At 39.4% G+C, this 24,297-nt stretch overlaps 1 protein-coding gene across 2 annotated transcripts in view; it reads left to right on the forward strand.

Annotated features, from left to right (window-relative positions):
• Positions 1 to 1,055: 1,055 nt before the first annotated feature.
• Positions 1,056 to 24,297, forward strand: part of vasna (vasorin a) — a 37,564-nt gene continuing 14,322 nt past the window's right edge. The window contains exons 1-2 of one of the 2 annotated variants that reach the window (XM_082536026.1): positions 1,187 to 1,294; positions 4,471 to 4,547. The gene's annotated coding sequence lies outside the window, so the exon portion shown is untranslated. Of the gene's footprint in view, positions 1,295 to 4,470; positions 4,548 to 24,297 lie in introns of both variants that reach the window. The other variant, XM_082536027.1, reaches the window with a different exon arrangement.

A 24,297-nucleotide genomic window follows, 5' to 3' on the forward strand; every position in this document is an offset into this window, starting at 1 on the left:
CAACCCGATTCTTGTAAGCCTGTAAGCTCTCCTGTTATAAGATCATTTCCTGTAGCTGATTAGAGATTAAATTCTCACTTCTGTCAAATCTCCCTGCAGTTAGCTTGGAGGGGTGAAGAGAAGACATGGTATCTCACTTGAGTCTGCGTTTCAGCTTCATTGCTTTTTCTTGAGGATGCAGGATTTGGAATCTAAAAGCTACAAATTTTCCTATGGAAAAAGAGGGATGAATAAAAAATTCAAAGACACAACTTTAAAAATAAATAAATAAATATAAAATAGTATGACCCATGACTAAAGGTGTCATTACCCTGTAATTAAATGGAATTTTAATTAACTTTATTTGAAATGACAATATAACCATATTCAGATGCAAATATTTAAACACTTAAACGTAGGTACATATAGGGGGTAAAAAGTCCCCCCCCCCCCCCCCCCCACACACACACACACACACACACACAGACAATCCCCAAAAACAACTTTTAATACATTGAAGTAGTGCGTGAGTAATTTTAAGTACTGCCTTTTCCTGGTAATTTAGCAGAAAAACAAACACCATTTTCCCATCTGACTTAGTACGACGCCGTACTCAGGGTGCGGGTTGCTTTGCTTAACTTACCGAAAAGGAGACACGCAAGTAAACAAGGACAACTGAATAATAGAAAATCCATCACTGACATAATCACATTGATCTATATAACGAATATTAAGTAACAATGTAAAAAAAATGACGCTGTGAAAAAGTCAAGTCACACCAAAATATTGTTTTTCTTTAAAATGACCAGAAATGACGCAGCACTGAAAATGACCTATAGGGTAAAATAATTTCTTTGTTTCCTGGTGTTTATTATATTTGTATGTAAATATAATTTATTTTCAAAATAAAATAGGCCGTATTATAAAGTGAGGTGGAGAGTAATGGATGGCGCTCGCAGGTGCAGCCTGCCTCGAGGTCGCGCACGGCAGCGCGCTCCGGCTCTGCACCGTACCTCCCACTTCCCCAGCTTGTTTAAGTGCTCGCCTCCTTTACTTCAATGAGCAATATTGTTGAAAAGTCAGTGCGCCGCTGAACGCCAGCGGACCACAGTCTTCAAGCACAGCCTGCGCGCTGCAGTGCCGTGAGACACCTTCTGGTCTGAACTCCGTGCACACGCCGACCACGCTGCGCTGCAAGAGGAGGTTTCTGAACTTTTCTTGGAGGGTTTTGCATTTGATAGGAACAAAGTGGATAAAACGTCCGGGTAGAAGCTGCTCCAGCGTATTCCTGCGGACTTTGGGTTTCTTTGCCAAGGTAAGCCTTTTTGATAGCCACACTGAAAGTTGTGTGCACAGTGAACTGTGTTGTGGTTCCTTTAATTCTTTGGATTGAAGCGATTTGTATTAAAGAAAATCTGCTCATGCGTTTGGGTGCTGTGATATCGATTAGATGTGCAGAGTTAATCCGTTCTTCTGCAAACTTGGACGCTCCGAAGCACACTCGTAATTAATCCAGCATCGGCTCCTTCTAGTACCTTTTACTCAGCCAGCTCCGGACGTGAAAGCTTCCTTTGTGGTTGTGATTTTGTCAGCATATCCTCGCATTCCTCTCCGCATATACGGGTCAGTATCTCGGGTCAGGATCTGTTGGACAGACGCGCTCAGAGGAGACGCACTTAACAGAAGAGACGCTGAGAGGACCGTTTCCTACAGAGATACATGGAAAACAGGATTAGCTCTTATCTTGGTCGTTGCTTCAGACCGTGTTGGAGTCGCATGTATCGGATTAGAACTCGTTATCTGCCCCTTCACCGTTTCTGTCTCTCCCACCTCTGGCTGCTTGAGACTTTAATCTCCGCAATTAGCTGTTGATTCCCCAGAGACAAATCAAGGTATCACCTCTGGAACATACCGCCAGTCAGTTCAGAGTGATGATTTCATTTTGTTTTCTTTGTGATGTTATCCTGTCAAGCCTGGATATATATATATATATATATATATATATATATATATATATATATATATATATATATATATATATATATATATGCACATTTTATTTAGTGGCTGTTTTAAAGAGTTTGCCTTCACTTATATTTTAAATATAAAAGTATGATGATGATCGAAAACACAGATTCCAACTCAAGTTTAAGGACTATTTTATTTTTTTGCGCTTGTCTTTGGTTGATGTTTCTGTAAACTGAACACTTAAAAAAAACTTTTGATATCAATGAAAAACTTTGTAAGTTGAACAAGGTGCTGTCATTTTTGGGATCATGTGGTGTGGATTTCTCACTTTCCCCCCTGACATTTTATAGAATAAGCAACAGAACACAAATGCATAAACCTCTGAACTTGATAATAGAAGGCAAGGAGTCAAAGATTCCTCTAGGGGTTTTGGAAAGCTGTGCTGGGCATTTTACTGTTTTACAGTCATCCACTTCAGGGTAGCCTGTCATAGGACAAGAGGCAGGGTACAAAGGTTTTTTCTAACTTTTGAAAAATAAACAGTTATTCTAAACAATATTTATATCTTATCCATCCTTATCCTTCTATCTTTTCGATTCATCCATCCAAAAGAGCACTTTTAGTCATCAATATTCATGTCTAAACTCTCTGATACTGCAGTGGTAATATGTAGAAGGAATGCCTGCAATGCATGGCTGACTTGTTGATCTAATAAATCTAGACAGCAATATGCTGAATCTGACCTCCCGTCTTCTCCTTATATTGCAATTCGCTGCCTTCACTGTCTGCTCCGTGATGAGTTTGGGGTAGTATAACAAACCCAGCGTGGAGTATGACTATGGGAAAAGCAAAGAAAGGTGGAGACAGATGGGATGGATAGAAGTGAATACAGGAGAGTAAAGCAAACATTCCTGACGCGGTGTCTCAGCAATTTAATTAAGGTTTCTGGTGAGATGCTGCAGCGAGCACCTCGAGGTGAAGGCTTAACCTCAACTCTCCTCATCTCAAGCTTGGACTAATCCCAGGGGTCAGCTAATAAGTGTTCAGGTCGAGCCACCATGACAACTAAATAAGGGGGAACATGAAGGAAAGTTCCTCCATCAGGGAGTTAATAAGCTCATGAATGAAGTAAAGAGGTACAAGGTGAAGAGGGTTGGTTGGATGGATGTGTGTGTGAGATTTCACTTGTTATCAGCCACACCAGCTAACACCCCCCCCCCCCCCCCCCCCCCCCCTTAGTGGAGTTTAAATGAGCCCTGTGGTCCTCAGATGTTTCACAGCTAAAAGTAACCATTTATACAGAAGACATTACATTTATTTGCATTTCCACGAGTCTTCCTCTAAGCTCAACATTATTGACTTCTTTCCTAGCCTTAACATCTTGACTCTTTACTAAAGGAGTGAACATAGCCTGTGGATCCAAAAAGTGACTGATCCTTTCTTACTAATGGCCAACAGGTGGCGACCCACCAGCCACGTTCTACAGTAGTGAGCCCACTTCTCCCTTTATTTCTGACCTCAGTAAACCCGTTCTTAACGAGTTCATGGTTTCAGGTGCTAGTTTAAAAATCTTAGTCAATGCAGTCTGATGTTCATTTTGTAAATTATGATTTTGAGCGATAGAGCAGGGTTATGCCTTAGGGTGTGGCTGTCTTGTGATTTTGACTGGCAGTTCGTTACTGTCCCACTCCTGATCGTCTGCTTTCAAAAATCCAAGATGACAACACCCAAAACGCCAGGCCCACAAAATGATGGGTGAAGTCATAGTCGGTACATTCATTTTTATATATTCTAGGTATATAACACTAGGTAGACTTTCCATAATGTGACTTTGCAAATGCATTCACATCCACATAAGTTGAATAACACCTAGCTCTTACACACAAACACACACACACCCCTCCTTTGAGGTTAGAATTTGGTCACTGTACCAAACTTGAGTAGGCTTTTTATTGGTAAACAACATTAGTGACACAAAAAGCGGTACTTATTTTCTAGCCCTTGTAATGAAGTGAACTTCCCTCCAACACCGTGCTATTTATATTTCCGTAGATTTGTAAGCCTCGATGAGCTGGCGGCACTGTTTTTCTTGGCTTTCCTGAATGAAAAGTTTCTCCCTCCCTACTTCATCCTGACACTTTTACCATCCTGTCATTCCTTTCTTGTTTTCTCTGCGTCCGCTGCGTTTTACATGTGCAGATGTGACATTTTTACATTGCAGAGAGACTCCCGTCAAGCCTCACCCTCCTGCTCCCTTGTTCTGGTTTCTTCTTCTCTGTTATCCAGCTTTGTTTTTTTCTGTAAGACTAATGCTTTTTTGTGGCTTTCTCTTTTATGTGGAACAGAAAGTCCCAATTAATCCAAGGTAAATTGTGATAACCACCCTCCCTGTATCATAATCAGTAACAGAATTTGTTTACATTCAGTGACACTTTTTTAAGTTTTGGAGCGTTTTCACACCTTTTTTTACACTCTGTTCTAAATCAATTGACGAGTTTGTAAACTTGTATGTTTTTCCAACAGAGAAAACTCCAAGTGAACTGAAATGCGTCACTACAAAACCATGTGAGGAGGTTTGAGAAACCAGGAAGTAGTGTGAGGTCAGTGCATCGAAGCTGAAAAAATAATGGAAATATTAATAGCACAGTGTTGGAGGAAACTTTACCTTATTACAGGCACCAGACAGTACATACTCTCAATTATATTAATTATACTATATTGCCTATAAAAACTTTAGTCAGCTATTGACCAAATTCAGGCCTGAAGGTCAGATTGTGTCTGAGGTGGGAGCATCAAATTCAGTATAGGAAGAAAGTGCTGTAGCCTGAACTAGTGGATAATTTTTACTCTTGACATTTGTATTTATCTGGGTGACTTTAATCATTTTACTTCTGGTTGTTACAGTTTGTGTACTTTGCATATCTGCGGTACTGCTGCATCCCAGAATGCACAGCGTTTAGCTCAAATTTGCAGCGTGCACATGGTGTTTGGCTTGGCGCGAGCTCACATTCAGATCATATTCTCAACATAAACGAACCACTCTGGAGTTCGCCTGATACTGGACTGAGACCACCTCCTATCAGGGGTGGTCATTTTGGTCCACACCCAAGTGCCATTACCATGTTCACATCTGCACAAGTGAACCGCACCAAGGGTGGAAATGAAACAGAGTTCGAGTTTAACTGACTCAACAGCGAATGTGCGAAAACACCCTCAGTCTGTTTAGAACTCCAAAAAGCTTTCAACAGAAGCCTTGCAATGGAAAAAATTAATGTAAGAGACCTCATTTGAAACTGACTTTCATCTGCTACCTTGTTTATTTAGTGCTGTTCTGGTGTTTAGCCTTAAATTTGTTTCAGTATACACTAATAACATAGAAATACGTGTCTGAATCTCAAATAAAGTCCAATACTGAGTTTATGTGTGTTTAATTTGTTGTTCATAGTTGTAAGAAATTTTAAAGCATATCTCCTCTCTCGGAAAAATCCATTCCTGGAATCGTTACATTTTCTACAAAAAAACATATCAGTTGAACAGTTGAATATTTACATAGATATGTCTTCACATTGTATCTTTAAACCAAACGCTTTATCAGTATCATCAGCTGTTATTCTGCTGTTATTCAGTTGCAACTGTCATTTCCATCACATTGGTATTTGAGCACAAAGTGTAAAGATAGAGGGAAGAATTCGCTCTTGCTGTTGTTGCAGATGTGCGGTGGGTTGAGCTGCTTGTCAGCTCAATTGAGAACATTTAAGGAAGTGAGGGCTACGCTGATGGAGCAGACGTCCAACATCAAGCCTCCGACTGCTAATAAATCATTCTGCCGAGTTGGGTCATTACGCTGCTCTGGATTTGCTCCCTTTTGTTATTTTAGCAGTTGATGAATGCATTTCTTTCTAACTTAACTAGTGTGATAAATTTAAACAATTTAAGTGTCAGAAAGAGGAACTTGTATCATGTTATTATCTCAATGACTGAAGTATCCTAATTTCCACAGTCACAAAAAACATCTTTGAATTGTTTTGTGCAAAACCTTTAAGACAGCAAATTTGCAACGTCATGAAACACACAACCACTTAAAAAATACGCTTATACTCAATTTACTTTAAAAAAAACCCCAAAAAATCGAGACAAAGATTGTTTCAGTTACTGGAAGTGGATGCCTCTTTTTTTCTTGCAGCCTGTTATGCATCTAATTTTTGCCTAAATCCACTAAAACATTCATTTGAATGACAGGATTTGGGCTATATTGCTAAATTTGGTCTCTGTTTTCAGCAACATTAAAAAAAAAGGCTCACGTTACATCTTTACAAGCCTCCTTGACAGCCGAGGAATTCAAGACTCAAACAACACATAACAACGTGAGGCTTAACACGCTCACCAGAGGGGAACCTCCTTGAGTTTAAACCCTGCCTACTCCCCTTCCACCACCAAGGATGGTTTAGGAGTTGTTACTCCTTTTACTAACCCGTGAAGCATGCCCCCCCCCCCCCCCCCCCCCCGAACACCCACCCTCACAGTGTGTTGTATAAACACTGGCGGCTCAATAGTCAATAGGAAGGTAAAGAGCGTGACACATGCATGCTCCTTGTAACATTCCTGCGTGGTACCAGGAGACACCAGGAGATGTAAGATGCCTCCAGTAGAACAACTGTGTTGCTTTATGCAGAATGCAGGACAGTCAACCTTCTGATGACTTGAAAATACCTATTTTTCCACTCGGTCATAGCACTTAATGTGTGACGAGTTTAAGAACAAAATCTTAGTATTCAACAAAAGTTCCCCTTGGGGTTGAGACCTTAATAAAACTGCAAAATCAGCTTCTAAAAATGACAATGACCATTAAGCAAGTAAGCATTTTCCTTGCCAATTGAGAGCTGAGAGAATCAGTCTCTGTTCCATATAAAGAAAGCTTTCAAATTCAGACTTGCTCCTTAATCTGCCTTTAAGATAACACTTCACCACCCTGTCCTTCAGTGGGAGATATACCTGAGGGCAAGTGTGTATCTATGTATATGTGTGTGTGTGTGTCTTTGGATGGGGGTAGTGTAGTAGATTAGAGAAAGCCCAGCTTCCAGCCCCCTCTTCTGAGCCCCTTTCCATCTTTTTTTTTCCTCCTGGGGGCACATAGTCTTGCTTTGCACGCATACACACCCTTTCATTCCCATTCACAGCACAAGTCAACACACACACAAACACACATGGCCTGGGGACTGCAGGGCCTCACAAAGCATTTCAAAGATCAGAGGTCTGGACCTGTGATATTTTCAACAAGTCAGACAGACAACAGGTGAGGACAGAGGCCGTTTGACAAACCGGCATTGTTGCTCAATACAGCCGCGTGCACTAAAGTTGACGTGTGTGCCTAACTAGTTGTACGCATCAGGACTTTTGAAAGATCGCTGAGCCATTGTTAGATGAGGTGTTACTTTAGGGGACCTCTATAAGTCTGCATAGAGGTGCATGTGTAGTATCGTGTTTACTCTCAGACAGGTAAGACCTGATTTTGTCTGTTTTCAAATCTCCGTTTGCCTATTTGCACAATTCATGAGTGAGGTTTTTTTTTAAATAGAGAATATAATGCACATTAACATAAACAGTTATTCGGTTACATTAAACACCCTCTAAATTTCAGCTCTGTGAGACTGCACAGAGCTGACTACAGATGATTAAGTAGCTTGTAGAAGCACCTTTAGCAGCAATACCTCGACTTGCTGTTGCCTTTCCTGCTCTACATTGTCTTATAAAACAACAGAATTCTGCAAACTACAGAAACTTTTGCTTTTAGACGTATAGTGAGAAATAATGAGAGGATGTGAGGTAAATCTTCTATTATATGTTTCCTAAAATGTTAATGCTGGTCTGTCACAATATTACGCTGCTTAATGCTTGCCTTAGAAGTCAGATATCGGTGCTGGGAGTGACATCACTCCTGTGTTGAGCGCATTTTAGTAGTCAACTTGGAAAAGCAAGGAAAAACAGGACCTGTTTAGCCCCTTAGGAAGGTACAGGCATCCATGCATCACTAGCAATGCAATGTAATGGTTATTATTTTGGCTTAAAAGCACAGCTGCAGCACATTGAAAGGCAGATCCTGGTCAATGCCCTGATATCACTTATTTAGCCAATCACAAATACACAACAGTGACTTTAAAGATTGCAAGTTGTACAGTTTTACTAATGTTAACATGCATTACGTGCGTTGGTCGTGCGGGTGTTGGTGTAAGGCTGGAAGTCTGACCTGAGGGGACGTTCCAGTTGAAAATTCTATCTTGGACCTTAGACATTTCGACTTCAAATGGAGTGCACCAATGGCTCTCAAAGCATGCATTATCTTGGTAGCATTCTGCAGTCTTCTTTGGTGTTGTGTTGTCAGGATTGCACATTTAACTCAGTGAAGAGTTACTGAAAGCTTGCTATGGCAGAATGAAGTCAAGAGTATTCTTAGGACCGATTGCTAGCAAGTTTAGTACCTAATTTCTAGAGCTGGGCTCAGGCCATTGTTTTTCGGTAGGAATCTGGTTTTAAATTTTGTATTTTTAAATTACTAACTTGGAGACTGATATCTTAACTCTAAATAAGACCTTAGAGTTTCCCTGTGATAGCAACAGAACAGTCAGTTGGTACATGAGAGTACTGGAAGGATAATCTCTAGGCGGTTGATCAGGCTTTGGTGTAAGTTAAGGGAGTACCAACAAAAAACCCACAAACCAACTAATTAATGGTTGTTAGTTTCAGGATTCCTCTTTTTAAAATGCTAGGTGAAACTAAACTGGGTATTCCAGCTTCCTCCCACAAACGGAAGAAAAACATAGTCTTTGGTTAACTGGACGTTGGTGTGAATGTGAGTAAAAATGGTTGCTGATGGACTGGGGTGGGCTGGATAGTCCAGGTTGTACCCTGCCTCTAGTCATATGTCAGCTGGGATGGCCTCCAATAGATAGACGGAGTGTAACAGTGACTAATGAATGAAGAGGCATAATTGATCCCTTTGGGGGTAAAAGGAGTTGTGCAACAGTGAAAAGATATCAACAAAAGTTACTGTAAAGTCGGCTGAATCACATCCATGACTGCAGGTGTGATGCTACACTTGTTACCCAAGAAATTCAACAGTCAGACACTTAGTGTCTGTGAATAACATAAATCACTGCTTCGCTGTTCAATAACAGCCTCGGGTGGATTAGTAGCAACTTTATGGGCTCTTTGTATGAATGTTGAGTCTTGCCAGTTATGTTGTAACTGGCAAGTTACCATAACTGGCAAGACTACTGTTATCAATTAACAGAAATTCTTTCATGTAAGAGGATAAATGTCATACACATGTCAATCCACAATGATGATGTGTAAAGAAAAAAGCTTTTAGACAGTGCTAATCAGTACAGAAGTGCATGCTAGTGCTCATTCATATCTTGCATAGAACTTTTGTTGCCTCTCTCACATACATACTGATAGAAACACACAGGCACGCACAGTCACAGGTCTTCCTTGGGGGCCTCGCTGCAGCTGGCAGGGGATTAAGGGGTCAGGAGTTAAAGGGGGACTCAGTCAACCAGAAGACTGGGACAAGAAACTGACCAAGCAGAAGAAGGACAGGCAAAAAAAAAGAAAGAAAAAAAAAGTGTTGAGTCTGAGTCAAAATTGCAATAGAGGTGATCCAAATAGGAAGAAACTCACTCGACTGGTTTCCGTTTCGCCAGGAGCCTGTGGTGATACTTGGAACACCAAAGCAAGACAAAAGAGTTTGAAGAGGCTTGTGCAACTGTTACTTGCTTGCTTATTAGTATGAGAGCAGGTTAGGGTCACGATGTTCCAAGGTGTGCGGCATTCTGAAAGGTGAAACTGACTGCAGTTAAGTCTGGAATATAAAACCTAGAAATTATTATATAAAGGAAAAGATAAGTAAGCTTTTCACAAGATGATAATATATCTTTCAGATTTTTCTGGCTTCACTGCTTTACAATGCCCAATGCATCTTGGGGTTTTGAACGAAAAAAAGATCAAAGTATTTACATATGTAAATGTTTATGTCTCACACTGCAGTGACAAAAAAAATCAAAGGCCAAAGCGTGTTTTATCGACTCAGCACTGTGTTTGCTGTAAAACGGAAATTCGGATTTTAAATTGAGCAGAAAGCTGAGAAGAATTACGCCAAGTAATTATTGTTCATGAGAAATGTCTGTGCACGTCACCACTTTAAAGCTGTTCTTTTTATCTGTAACATGGATAAGATCATGAGGAGGATTATTTCCTGGTCAAGAATGACTCAGCTTTGCTTTTATTTTCAAGACAAACAATGTTTACCTGGGTACAACAACATTTTGGGTAAAAAGTGGCAATCACATTTTATTTAAACTCCCCCGGTGTCTGACAGCAGCTGTGTGTCTGAGTTACTGTAGTCTAACATGCATCTGACTTGGCACTTTACACACATTGCCGTCTCGCTAAATCCTGCATAGCAGAATGTGGCTGTGGGCGAGCCTGTGGTATTTTTAATTTGGACATCTTGTTCACAGATGAATTCCACTTCAAAGAGCGCAGAGGTGGATCAAGAGTTAGCTTTTAGCAGCTTAAACAACAATGGCAAGCAGAGGGGTTCATAGTGGAAATGTAGCCTGTGTATTCAAGTGTATTCATATTGATGCCAAACACGGATGGTATAAGATATGAAAATTCAACTTTGAAGTTTAGAGTGTATGCTTAAGATGGGACTCTTTTGATAATTTTATCCCCTAAAATTAAAATTATCCACACTTTTTGCTGCTTTGGGGTCTGTTAGTGAATTGTTAGCAGCAAATTAGCAGCTGTTCCATCAATTATTCCGTGGAATTGGAGATGGGTTGCAAAGCAGCCTGCAGATGTGCCGCAACTGTAGGCAGGATTAGCCGTGCCTTACGTCTTTGCATCCAAATGGATTGCATTAAGTATCAGCTGAGCCATGAGTAAAGGTGAGCTGATCTGTTGGGACTGCTGCAACTAATGCTGTGCTTGATTTTGAGACAGCAAATAACGACACGTTTTATTAATCTTTAGGATGCACTAACTAAAATTTGCTCTCAGATACGTGGCAGACTCTGTTTTAAGTTTGTAGATAGGAGCCAGTGTTGATTTACTAGTGTCCGTCAAATGTGCTCTACATTAGCTGTGACTGCTGGATAAGACACTCCATAAACATAGACAGACCAATGCAAAGTCCAAAACAAGCAGTCAGCAGGTCAGGCAACTGCAGAAACCTTATTCCATACCACGGATGAGGCCAAGACACACCAGACTCCCTTCCCCAGAACAGATGGGATATATTAGACAGACTGAGGTTGCAAGGATTGATGGAGCAGTTTCACAGGCTCAATTGCAGCAGTTTGGTCTTAATATATCTGTGCTGAGTCTTGATTGGGTTGCTGTTCAGTTCACAGACTTCTGGCGTTCACTAAACCCCCTCCTTAGTTAAATTTGATGGCTGCCATTATTCAAAGGGATAGAAAAAGTGTGCATATGGTGGGGTTCAGGATGGGATGTGTCCTGCTAAACCCAGAGTTTGCCAGTAAATGAAGGTGATAGATAACCTCACGCACCATTAACGTTAGCTGTTGTTCTTTAGTCTTCATATATGGTACTCTGCAAAAGTCTTGGTCCACCCCTTTATTTCTTTATATTTTGTGTCCAAGGAGCCAGACGTAATTGCTTTTTAATCATGGTCTTGAGCAATAGTTCTCCAGGTTTTCTGAAGGCCTTTCTTTTCACTCATTTTCAGTCGAGTCCTTGAAAACGAATATTTTCAGAGGAATGTTTTTTTTGTTTGTTAAGGCACTCAACACTGACCTATGAATCATTCAAACTTAAAAAAGGCGCCTGTCTCAAGGAATAAGCTAGTATTTTGTCATAAATTAGATTTTTAGGCACCTTGTTACTTGTACCCTGTTGCACAAACACAGTTTGTCCCCATTTATTTGTCAAATTGTGAACATAACACAGTTTGACAAATATAAATTGTTCCAAAGATTAGGAGCCACCACTGAAAAGACTGTCGCCTTTTTCTGTAGAACATTTCCTGAAAAACTTCCAAGCTTACTGGAATTGTACAAACTGTGTTTTTTACAACTCTACAAAAAAACGTTTTTAAGGCCAAAGACTAAATCCCTGCACCCATTTTCCAAGCAAAATATTAAAAAATGAGGAATAAGAAAGAGCAAAAGATCTTTAGGTGTTCTTTGTTCCTTCATTATTCTGCTTCAGTGAGTTTAGTTGTGAGAAAACACTAAGAAACTAAAGCTTAATCTATAAGGGTTGCTAAACGTTGCTAGATTTTTCAAAATAATTTGCACATTCTTGATGTTGTAACATAAATTGTTCTCATTAAAACAGTCGACTTTCACCATTTTTTTTTAATGCAGGGATCTTTAAAGAGGCCTCAGAAGTTGCCAGATCTAGAGGGAACGTCACTATGTTTGCAACACTATAAAGAGCTGCCAGTTCTAATTTAGAAGTTGTTAAACTGAGATTAAACTGATTGTAGCATGGAGTGATTTCATGTTTTTCAAACTGAGCTTTTACCCCCTCTAACCAGTAAGAAGATCAGAGACAAACCAAATAAACTTACTACAGATTTTCTTTGCATGCCTTGCATGTAAAATGACTTGTAGATAGAAATCTAAGAGTTCATACAGGATCCAAAGGACTTTAAACTCCGTGTAGTCTGTCAGCTGGAGATAGCAACACAGGACAGCTGAATAAGCAGACACCAGAGCACATTAAAGTAAAAAGTGCACATTGACTCAGCCTTGTTCCTCTAGTTGAAACAAACAATTTTTTTTATAAATGGAAGCTTTACATGTTGTATTTTAGGAACTTTTGTCTTGTCTTGTTGTCGTACTTTCTACAAACTGATGCTTTCCTAACTAAAATAGTGTTATTTTAAATAACCTGAGCATTAGAGTACTACGCTTGATTGCTATCACTGGCCTCTTTCAGCTTCTGTGAAACAGAGATGTGAAGCAGATACCATCAGCTGCTTTGCAAAAGTTAACACTCTGCAAATTAACTGTTATAGGTACCTACAATATATATCAAGTCTAGCTATTAAATGGAGCTGGCATACATAAAAAGCCAGCCTTATTTATCCCATCAGTGCAAAATCAAAGGAGGTTACTTGTGGCTTCAGTGGGAGTCTGTGTGTATGTGTTGCAATTGTGCATTCACACTCCATCCATCTACATAAACACGACACCATTTTTTCTTCCTGTTCCTTTTCCAAACATCCCTCCGAGCCTCGAGGCTTTTCTGAGTCGTGTGTCAACGCCTGGCCTGCAGTGAAGCGTGTCAGCACTGCTCCTTCACATTTGTCTTCCCAGGAGTCTGATTCCAGCACGCTGTGCATTTTACTGCAGACATGCAGAATGGCATGTCTGTTATTTAAAACAAAAAAGAAGCACTGGATTTGTCGCAGATAGGGCAGCATATGTGGAATTTAAATGTAATAAAAGTTTTCATGTCTTGTTCACCATTCTCCAGCAGCTACAGTGTTCTTTGCTATTGCACAGCAGTGTGACATGTGACTCTCCAGCATTCATATTTTTAGCTTCAACTAATGACTTTGTAGCATTTTCCACTTTTTTGCTTTCATGGATCTTTTTGTGTAACTGCTGTTAAATCAACATGCTGTCATTCTGCACCACAAGTTAAATTAAACCAGTTTGATTTGATTCTGTAGCACACTCCTTAAAAACAGTTTGTTACAAAAACAGTTTGTTACAAAAACATACGGCTACTGCTATTAACAGTACAGTACAGCCAAAAGAGGTGATGATAATCAGCCAGTCACAATTTTTGTAATGTCTAATAAGCTTCCTTTTCCACACACCAGTGGCTGTAGCAATTACCTGTTGATACGCTGAGTGAAGTGCTAAAACTATGTAGTTTTGTCTGACTGCTTCACAGCTACAGCTGCTCAGTGGCATGGGTATTAGAAGTCGTTCCTCCAAGCTAAATTCTTTATTGACTCTCTTATTGTTTGGAAATCAATTTTCTTGGACTCTGTTTGACATCAAGTGACATAGTGTCAGGATCAGCTGGTCGATGGTTAGGTCAGTCTGCTCTCATCCGATCTATTTTCACTGGACAGACAACCATGAGCATTACTTTATAAGGGAGAACATAAAAAGCCTGTCAGATTAATAATTTTTGGCAGCGGGAGGAACAAACAACCTTTGAAACCACCCTTTACTTTGAGTTCTGTGGAAGTGCCAAAACCTGTTAGCACCTGCAAACTTTATGTTTGTGTTTACTGAACTTTTGCTGATTGTCACCAATCTAAGTAACACCTTGTTAAAAACGAATGGGCCAAATGTGAGGTTAAACTTTGCAAACATTTGCATATTAAAATGACGTTAACGCCATAACTGCATTAACGCGGCAAATCTCCGTTAGCGAGTTAATGCGGATCACCCCGTGCGTGGGGCTGCACGGTGCTAAAGCGTTAATGAGCTAACCGTGCTAACGCTGAAAGCACTATTATATATTCTAAAGCATAAAGGAATAAAGAAAACACTTGGAATGATTACCATTTATTTTAGAAGGGTGTTATATGTAAACAAAGGCATTTCTTTTCCTTTTTCCTCCACATTCCAAAGATATGACATCACAACGTGATTGGTCTGTTGTAATATTGATCCTGGACAAACATTATTATGATGATGAAGAAACAACACCAACACTGAGCGCACTATATATGCTGTAGCAAATTAAGGTAATCTTGATTTAAACACTTACAGTACATCCTCCTCTACTTCAAGCAGTCGATCGGTTAAAGAGACGATACAGCTTTACTCACCACTGAAATCAACATATTTTTGGTTAGCTATAATACTAAAGTCATAGTTTTGCAATGTGGGGCCATCAAAAAAAAGCATGCTAGCAGCGATAACAGAAATGAATCGGTTGCACACAGAGGCAAATTTCTGATTTAACCTATTCCTTTTTCTGTATAGTTTGCTGTTTAACATCCATCACATTCCTTCTTGAATGAAAACAAACCTAAGAAGTAAGACAGACTGTTAACATGACCTTTGACCTCGTGACACTACATCATTCGTTGGACGACTTAAGTTGTTCGACTCGCAATCTTACACTCTGCGGTGCACCACAGTAAGTTATAGTCACTTTACTGCAGACTGACTGGAAGGCAGTTACCGGTTATTCGAGGTATGTGATGATGAGTTTGATTATCTGTGAGCGCTGATAGTGAGGCAAGCACAAACAGATAGAAAACCTGGTTCCTGCCATTATAAATGGTGTGCTGGGAAGATGAGTAATTTAGAGAGTGTGTTTGTTTGTGTGTATGTTTCATACGCATATATTTCCCGTCTCTCACCGACACAAAGGCTTCTCAGCAAAGTCGCCCTCCCAGGACACATTTTATGTGTCTGTAGCTGCGTTCACACTGTGGAAATGCTGGCAGGGAACAGGTCTGGTCTTGTAAAGCTGATAGAACAGACGGCCTGGTTTAGCTCTGAACAGCACTGCAAAGAGTTAAAAATCTGTTCCTGTGTAAAATGCAGCCTTTGTTTCTGGGTCATGAACCAGTCAAGGTCAGTGGCTTTAACTGAGCCAAACAAACATACACACACGCAGTTCAGTTTGCACTAATTGATTCCCCTTCCAGCAGGGACAAGAATGGGCTTGTGTGTGTGTGTGTGTGTATGTGTGCGTGTGTTTATTTTAAAGCATCTGTCAGGAGGTAAAGTAAATAGATAAGTGACAAAGTAAACACTCATCCCACATCGATGCCAAAATCGTTCTTTAGTGATGCACGTCTACATACAAACATGAACCGCTTGTGCCTCATATTAATGGGTTTTTCAGAAGGTGAAATTTGATCTTTAGATGTGTGACTGTAAACAACAACACTGCTTCTGATTTTTCACCACCCCAGTGAAATTTCCGCACAAATTACAGAGTACATTTTGGTCAAGCGAGAACTCCCATGACAGTTGCGCAAGCGGTGCTCTAGCATCCGAAGCTTGTGGTGAAAATAAGTTCCGGCATGTTCACAGAACAAATTTGGTTCTATGTAATATTTTGAACACTAAAACATAAAGAAATATAACATAATATAAAGAAATGTCTGAATAAATATAGTGTAACATGCTGGAAAAAGAGAAGCTGGTTGCATATCACCTATATGCAGGTAAACGAAAGTATATAGTAAGAACATTTCTTTGCTTTTCTGTAATTATTTCAGCCCTTTTGTATATGTATAAAAGATTATTAACTAGAATATTAGTTGGATAAGCTAACATAATCAGCGTGAGCCAAAAATAAATAAATTCCCAGCGTTTGCACGTTTGCAGAAACCGGGGTCTGACTTAAAGTCAGGTGAAAAAACCTGAATACACGTTTTTAATACACTTTCTCCAGTAAGCTAAAAATGTTGTGGAAATGAGACCTCCAGTTTCTTCTAAATTAGACTGAATAAGTATTACGTTAACATCCTCAAACTAACTTCACATCCTCAAATTTATGAAATGTGAGGCTACAACAAAAAAGAGGTCAACACAACCCTAAATTAGATAAGTGGTTGAGGAAATCGTTGGATGAATTAATTTTATAACTGCTTATCCAACTAAACTCTTTCTAAGCATACTAGGAGTAACTATTGTTTCTTTTTTCTGAATTGAGCAGTTTTTGTCTTATATTAGGCCTGATTCCAGGACAAAATAACTGGGTTTGCATCAGAAGTTAGTGAGGGCGATTGGCTTACTAGACCTAGCCTTAGAAAAAACGAAAATCAAGTTGTCATTTATTGATGTATATTGAGTTGTCAAAATTCATCAGGGTACAGGTGAGGTTAAATGTAGTTTTCATGGGGGGGAAGATTTAAAGTTATGGACTTGTGCGTACCCCAGCTGAAATAGGCTAAAAGGCAGCTGTACACCCTGGACAGGTCACTAGTTCAATACAATCAAACACAAAAGTGATTATAACCCCTAAAATCAATAATTATCCAAGATAATTTTATTGTTGGGTTCTGGTAACTCAAAGTTAGTTGAGTGCATATGAATGGGATACTCTGTACACATGGTTACAGATGGTTCATGTGGACCAGTAAACGGCCAATTAAGATAAGCTTCAGTTCGAGTTTCTGCTTTCTTAACATTCTGTCTCTGTGTATGTTTGCGGTGATGAACCAAACAAATGAAATTAGTCTGAACCAAACCTGAGCTTGATGTCTCAAAGTGCAGATAAGCTGTGAAGATGCTATCTGTCTTAAACTTGCACAAACCGGAGAACAGGCCTCTACCATCCGACTTTTCCCTCACAGTCATGCCTAACAGGGACCCTGCCAGAGGGCTGAACACACATGAGGGCGCCCTGTTGGCAAACAGGCAAACATCAGTCAGTAACTGGGGTGGAGGTAAGGGAGAAAGATGAAGGAGGAACAGTTACATCACACGTGTGTTTAACATTAAAGACGTAATTTGTCATATAAAATAATGATTGTAGGATGCAATAGAAATGAAGATGGGGCGGGCTTACTTAATTGAGAAAAATGACAGTAAAAATCTCAGAGAACCTTGGCTCTTTTTCAAAAGTCTTCATTGCTGTTGTGACTTCTATCACTGTCTTTGCTGCAGAGATTCTGTTTACAGTGAACAGTGCTTTAAAGTGACTGCAGGCCAAGAAGTGATAGATCCAAGGAAGGTGAATGAGGAGGCTCACTGCTTCGGGGTGACTCTACAAACATTTCAAAAAGACAATAGCAAGTTACGTGTGCGTTACTTATATCAGACTTGTTTTTATGCACTTACTCTTGCTATAAGGAAAATACCCACAAAAGGAGCATCTGGAGGATTACATACCTCACTGGGACGGTTTAGAAATTTTTTTACAAATAGTAAGAAGAGAAGGTGGGTGAAAGAATAGGCATGCTTGTATGGGTTGTGCCTGTTGCCCTTTGCCTGCTGGCACACCTGTGTGAAGCTGACTCCAGGTGACAGGCTTATTTACAACTGTTGATTGACAAAACAGATTTGGAAGCACTTGAGCGTGAAGACATGCACACAACCTTCGATTTTGTGACTTGTTTGCTGCTCCAATTGTTACATCAGAATACCCAACTGTGCTTGTGGTGCCTCATTGCTGATGTTGAGGCTTCAACTCTGTGGAAAACCCGGTGTCACCAACATTCACCCTGAATGCAGGCATGTGGCCAGTGTACCACAAGTAAACACATCAAGAAGAAACAAAAGCATATCAAGATACACAACCTTTGCTAAGCTTCTAGAAAAGGTTGTGGCTAAGCAACTTATGGCAGCTCTAGATAAACATGGCATTTACAATAAGTTTCAGTCAGGTTTTCGTCGATTTCACTCCACGGAGACAGCTCTTCTTAGGGTCTCTAGTGAAAGCCTGGTAAATAATGATGCAGGAAAATGCTCTGTTCTACTCATGTTGGACCTAACATCAGCTTTCGACACAGTTGACCACCACATCCTCATTGAAAGGCTGAAAAATCTTTCAGCACTTTGTGATTCCGTCTTGAAAGGTGCTATATAAATAAAAATTTATTTATTTATTTATTTACACAGACATATTCTTCTAGTTAGCAAAATGAATGAAAGTTCAGTTTGTGTTCTGTTAGTGTGGTGTAGAGCTGTTTGATGAGTTAATAGCAGCAAGGCACAATAAATGTGTTTTCTGCCCTAGATTTTCTTATATAGCGCTTTTCTACTTCAACTGAGCAATCAAGGTATTTTTTACTATAAGCCTCATTCACACAGTTACACACACATTCACAGAAGTGAACTCAGTTGTACTCTGACAACTTGGGGTTCAGTGTCTTGCTTTACTTCAAACATGCAGTCTGGAGGAGCTGGGATGTGAATCACTCTGAGCCACAGCTGACCCCAAGTTTGAAGAGTTTACATCCCTGGGGTGAACCGTGAATGTTAAGGGTGATTTGTGACAGGAGTAGTGAAACGGAAGGTTTATAAGTTGATAGTGAGATCTGCTGGAGGCAGTGACACAGATAAAAAGACAGGAGGAGATGGAGGTGACAAAATTGAAAATGTTAAATTTTTCACTGGAAGTGACCAGAGTGGATAGGATTAGAAATTAGTACAGCTCAGGTTGATCAGGTTGGAGATACACTTAGTGAAGCAAGGCTGAAATGGTTTGGACATTTGCAGAGGGATAGTGGATTTACTGGACCAAGGATCTTGAGGATTTAGCTGGCAGAAAAGAAGAAGAAAAGAAGAAGACCACAAAAGAGGTTCATGGAGGAGGGGAGGACATGCTAGGGATCGGGTGGAATGAAGGCAGATTATCTGCTTTGGTGAACCCTAAAGGGAGCAGCAAATAGCTCCATAGCACCTTCTTGTTATGCTGGTGGATCAGACACAAAAACAACATAATTGCTTTTAACTTCACTTGGTAAACACCTTATCACCTTGGTAAACACCTTTCATCACGTTACCTTATAACGTGATGAAAAAAACGACTCTTTAAGGTTTGCCAGAAACCCTGGCACAGAGAGACCAAAATGCAGTTCAGCAATTATCATTGTTGAAAGGTACATCTGGGGCATAACAGATGTGCTTGTTAGAAATTGTGTCCTAGTAAGTCCTGGTAATGGCTAAGATTCTGATTTTAAAAAGTAGATAGCAATGAAGAGTAATAAAGCCAACCAATTCTTAAGAATCATTCAGTCCCTGTAAGATTAGCCAAAGTATCTGCACCTATTTAAAAACAAAGTCCAATCAAATACAAAACGACAACAACACTAACACTGTTCTACTGTCAAGTACTTGTCAGTACAGCTCTGTTTGGATTTACTTCAGGAGGAAATCTAAATCTGTTCAGATATTCTTCTGTATACATTTGCCCATGAATACCTCAAGCTAAGCTTACCTTCTAGTATTCTACTGGGAAGGGGACTGGATTTCCTTACGGAAATGTTCCTTAAACCCACAGATAGGACTCAAGGTCTAACAGGCAGCCGCAGCACACTGCTCTGCATTTTCAGCATAGCAGGAGCATAACTGGAACACTTCCACACCTTAAAACACCACACCAAGGCATTGGTGAAACCGCCAGAGGCCAAAACCATCCACAAAGCTGACTGAGGTTACTTTGTTCAGTGCTTCTATAATGGCTTCTCCTGGTAATTACACATCCTCTGCACGAATCTCATATCTACAAGGCAATAACCAGGTTAATTGTCATTATGTGCTGGCAGACTTAAAGTCATAATACTTTCACTGATAGATTTTTGTTTACAGGATACTGCAACTCACCCATTGTAAGTTACTAGAGGGCAGATACTGGATCCCTACTCTGGCTTTTCAGCTCAAATTGCCATTTATCTGATATTTCAAACCTCATAATATATCTGAAGCTACCCTTACCAGTGTCAGAAAGGTTGTCCTATCATACAATTTAGCTGGTATGTAACTGCTTCTATTAACAGTACAAAAGCAGGTACGTTTAATGAGAGACAGAGGGGAACATAGTAAGAGGAGTCACAGATACGTCTCTAAGTGTGGAGCTGCTACTTTGCCAAAAACAATGGTTCTATTAAGAGTACACAGAAGAACAAGTCAAGGAGTAAATGCAGTTGAAGAGAATGACAAAGAAATATAAATTGTATTTGTACCTAAGCTTTTAATGTAATTTATTTATCGTGGTTTTCATGTGGCTCATTGTGCATGCGATTCTTCTTCATCCTAATATAGATTGTCAGCACATGTGATGCCAAAAACCTCACAGGCAATGACTAACTTTGTGGGAATGTTTCTTTTATAGTTTCGATCATTAAAATGTATTATTTCACATTAAAGGACTGCACGAGACTCAATACTTCAACAGATTGCTGCACTGTGCCAGCTCACAGCTGCTGTGCAAAGTAAAAAATCCTAGCTACAGTACAAGACTACTCCATATGGAGAATGAGAGGCTCATCGGAGACAGCTGATTATCTTTCTCTGTTATTTTTTCACACAGAAGACTTCTTAATTAATTATATTTGTAGAGGAAAACTACTACTAAAGTACTACTCCCATGAGTAAAAATCAAATCAATGGGAAAACAATACAATATATAAACATTTCCTTTGCGTTTTGTAATTTTTGGATTGTCATTTATAGTTTTTGGATGATTTGTATTCACAGTCATTGCATTGGTAATCTCAGACCATAAAGCCCTGATTATATATTCATTTAATCTCACCCAATGGTATATATTAATCTAATCTTCTGTTAATTTTTTTTACTATACTGATACTTGGGTTATGAGAATAGGTGATGCAACATAAATCCAGCTTGTTGACACTCTATCCAGATAAGACTGATGCAACTCTCCGTTATATGTTCCTAAGGCAAGAAAGAAAAGATGTCACGTCAGGCTCAGATTAACAAACTAATCCTAGAAGTCATCATAACTTTTGAGGTCATGGTAAAATAAAGAGACTTGCTCAACCACAAAATCCTTTACACAACTGAACTTTCATGCAGCACGCCCATCAGAATAACATTTCTATTTACTTTGTGTGTGTTAAGCCTTAATCTGTTTTATTTATAATATCCTTACACATGTTTGTCCATGTGCTTTCACATTCCTGTGCAACCCCAGTACAGTACAGATACAGTGCATGGCTATAATTGATCTTCTTACAAAACAGTTGTGGGGTAAGAGTTTTAGAAAGAAAGACCTTGTTAAACTGATTTTACTGGTAAGCTTTTCAAGCATGAGGTAACACGATATTCCTCTTTGGAAGATTTGGCACCACTAAATCAAGACTCCTTTATTTTCTAAAAGAAAATGAAGTAACCTCCCTGCAGAACAACTTTTTAACACAAATTTATGATCGCCACTTTACTTCTTTGTGCCCTCACCACTGATGTTTTTTCTTTCACATCTGCCAGTCTCTCCATCATCCAATTTAGTGTCAGGAGAAAAACAAATGTGAATAATTTGCTACCAAAAGCATTTGTGTTCTACATAATTTATCTAAATGACTGCTCAATTATTTGCACTTTTACACAGCCGTTGTAGTTGGTTCTTTTTTTTTTTTTTTAGCAGTTTCTGTTTACCAATCCTCATAATGCTGGTACACAGCAAAATCTCCAGTGTTAAATTAACACTGGAGATTTTGCTGTGTATGAAGTGTAATTAATACCAGTGTTTTAGGTAGCCTTCACCACCTAGCTGTCCTACTTTCTTTGACATGTAAGTACTTAAACTGGATAGGAATAAAGAGTAAAGACAATAATTATTCAATAATTAAACAACAATGTTCTAAATTTATTCTGCCCTTTTGCATTGGTCATTTATCTGGATATTCTAGCCAAGAGGGAAACGCAGCACAGCCTTTGGTAGCAGTAAGAACAATGCAAATTTCCGTAATTTGCATATTAGCTTTCAACACGAGCAATCTTTAACCTTCAACATACTATAAAATTTGCCATTATAAAGTTTCACAACTCCACAAATAATAAGATCAAATACAAAAGTTGTTTGACATTTGGATGATCTCCCCTTCATGGTTGTTTCCTTGTGCGTCTCTGGAATATTTCTAGTGCAGTTGCTATTTGTAAAGTTTCTGATATGACTATCATCTCAAGGGTCATCATGATAATCATTGATAAGAGCAGCATCTACCTCTACAATCTAGTGACCGAATGATAGTTTTCAGTGGGAGAAATGGCAGTGCAAACCCCCTAAGGTCATGCGTCAGATAACAAGCTTTCTGCAAAGAGTGTTGTTTCCATTGTTGATCTTCTTATGATCCTATTCTTGACAACTAACAGTGGTATACTTCTCTTTTGTACAATACAGTACAGCCAGCCATAGCAAGGGGGAGAAAGAGGGCAAGAGAGAGAGCGAGAGCATATGTTCTTTTTGAGGTAAATTATAATTCATAGCAAGTACCAATTTGAGGTTTATTTTTCATTAATTTCATTGCTGACATTTGGGAAAATAGTGACATCAGTCCAATAAAGTTTGATGGACCAGAAGTCATAGCAACAAACCAAAAGCAGAGCAGAATGTTTTGTACAAGCCTGCTCAGGTTTCTTGAGGTTGTTGTTATGACTTTTTTAAGCCATGTAACTGTTCTGCGGATTTTCAAAATAAGGTTCAACTTATCATAATGCTGCGGAATTTCTTTCTTATGTCGTCAAGTCACCATAGTTGTGCTTCTACAGGACCAAGACTCCTTGCACCTTGCTTTGAGAGAATACACAACACAATCATGTTTGGGTTTTGCCATGCACTTTAAGTTTAGATGAGTGAGTCTTTGTATACAGCAAATTGTGGATGAACTGTGGCAGGCGTCAACGAACCAGCTATTTAAACATCTTGCCTCTCACACTCGTTCTCTGCAATTCCCCATCTCCATTTATTCTTGCTGCCCACTTCTTATCACAGGGGAGGAGTAAAGTTTATGTGGGCCTTTCATTCTGTCTCACAGTGAGAGATGGCTGCAGTGTATTGTGGGTAACAAAATCCAGCTGTGTTGTAGACTCTGTGTTTGTGTGTGTCTCCTGGCGTGAACATGTGCAAGAATGTGTGCGTGCCTGTGTGAATACATTCAGAGGCCTGTGAGTTGCTGTTCTGCAGGTCGGGTGTGTGCCGAACTGTTTAATTTTCATCTTCTGATGAGCACGTTCCCCTTTCAACACACAGCCTCCATGGCTAAGGATATGCTGTGTGCCATTAAGTCCTACTGTGACAACAAAAAGCAGTGACATTTAATTATACACGTACGAAAGAATAAAGAGAACTGGTTTTGCAACAAGTTCTGTGACTGCAGCGTAATGCAGGATTACTTGCGTGCACTGTGTATGTCCATTTTTTTGGAGTGCTGTGCTTGGCAGATTCTTGGCTTTATGATGTTGGCACCCGGTTAATATCAGACAGCAGAAGAAACAGAGGAACTTAAAGTGCTTATGTTGAGATTGAGCTTTAAGCTTTCCTTATTTCCCCTCCTACTTATCCTGTCATTCCTTTGAAATTTCAAAATAGATGAGGTGTTTGTGAAGCAGAAAGTTAAGAATAAATGTGCTTTCCTGTAAGCTCTTTGAAAATATTATGTTTAAGGCATTTCATTTGGCCTGCCACAGTGGTGTTTAACACTTATCTAAAAGCCTTGCCAACTTATTTTCCTTTTACTTGACTGAAATTAACAATGGTCAAGATTAAACAAAGATGTAGAAAGTAAAGCATACACAAGTTTTAATAATTTACATTGCTGCTGTCTGACATCAGGTAAGTTTTATAAGTCTTGGAAAAATATTTCTGGTCAAAAAGGTCAAAAGACATAATGAGACAAGGTTTTGATAGATGACTGAAAATTAT

The sequence above is a fragment of the Aulonocara stuartgranti genome (assembly GCF_965226115.1).
Source record: "Aulonocara stuartgranti genome assembly, chromosome: 6".
NCBI classification, from domain to species: Eukaryota; Metazoa; Chordata; class Actinopteri; order Cichliformes; family Cichlidae; genus Aulonocara; species Aulonocara stuartgranti.